This window comes from Hippocampus comes, unplaced genomic scaffold, assembly GCF_001891065.2.
Source record: "Hippocampus comes isolate QL1 unplaced genomic scaffold, H_comes_QL1_v1.1 scaffold195, whole genome shotgun sequence".
Classification (NCBI taxonomy): domain Eukaryota; kingdom Metazoa; phylum Chordata; class Actinopteri; order Syngnathiformes; family Syngnathidae; genus Hippocampus; species Hippocampus comes.
In genome coordinates this window covers 803,730-805,186 of record NW_017806076.1, presented here as the reverse complement: position 1 = coordinate 805,186, position 1,457 = coordinate 803,730, and positions in this window count along the sequence as shown.

The following is a 1,457-nucleotide window of genomic DNA, read 5'->3' as shown; positions in this document are numbered from 1 at the left end:
GGGGGGGGGGATCAATAGGGGCTGTGGTGGAGGTATTGATGAATGACAGGTCGGTGTGGGTGTGTGCGCGCAAAGGGTTGGTTGGGCTCACCCTGGGGTTAAGTTTAGAGCGCGGCTCAGGGTGTTTAATCGACAGCTCTCACCTTGAATCGATTGGCAAGGAGGCGCCGTGCAGGCCGCAGACAAGATGCACATAACCTACGCTCATTTACACACCAAAACAAACCGTAAGACGGTGGGATGAAGCGAGGGGACTTGCCTCAGAATTATGTACTCTTGAGAACTCGGTCAAGCCCCCTCGCTCACTGCGAAAACAGAGTTGCAAAGCAGAGTCCTGCAAAAGATTGGAGCTCATGAAAACCATATCGTTACCCTTACGTTGCAACATGTCTTGCTTTGCATTGCTCCAATAAGAAGTATAAAGCTGTTGGTACCCTTCAGATTAAGAAAGCAAATCCTGCAATGGTTCTTTTGCCTCATGGACAGGTGCCAAAAAGCATTTGAGGCATCATAGGGATCGAATAACAAAAAAAATCCACATATATTTTCGTGAAATGCGTTGCTTGAGGGAAAAAAAAAAAGCCACCAAAATTCTTCATTCAATATGGAATCATGTCAAAATCAAAGACACACCCTAAATAATTGTTTTTAAATATTGAAAAAAAAATTAAACCTCCGCAAATATTGTAATTAGCGAGTACCGGAGCGTTCGTACGCGAGGGGGTCGACTGTACTGAAAATGACTGAATGAGTGATTGCACAAATGAGCTCTGAGATATGTCACAATTTAATGTAAATAGAACTAAAAGTGAATAAAACGCATCCCAGGCTTGAGAAGAACATTCACCACAAGATCGACCAGCAGCTTTACTGCGATATGAAAGTTGATTGTTGCACGATAGTCAATAAAGCAACAGGATTGAAAACCAGTGAACTATTTGTTGAGTAATGCGCCACTTGTGGGAGGCTCACAGCGTTCATTCCGTCATTGAGGCACCGTGCTTGGAAATACCGTACCGCAAAATGACAGTTCGGCGCCATTGTGCGGGATGTTTCTACTCTGGGCAGAATATGTTGTACAAAGATGTACTTTGGTCTAGCGGAGACAAATTTATGAAAAACAGAGCTGAACGACACTGAAATGAGAGACATTATAGGTTTCAAAAAATTAACAAAAAAAAAAAAAAAACTACTGGGTCAAATAAGGCTAATAAAAACTTCACTTTGAAAGCTGTGGCGTTCCAAGGATTTATTATTACTATTTTATTATGATTATTTTTTTAAGAATCAAATTTTTCCTAGAACAGCCTCATCATACTTGGTCTTATCCCTGAAACAAATCAATTTCCTGAGCAGAGCTGTAGTAGCATGAGCATGTGATTCCTGCCACGGAGATGTGCGGCCTTGAAAGCACTCCACCGTGAAATGTCTTACAACTGGCCAAGATCTGGAGGGGG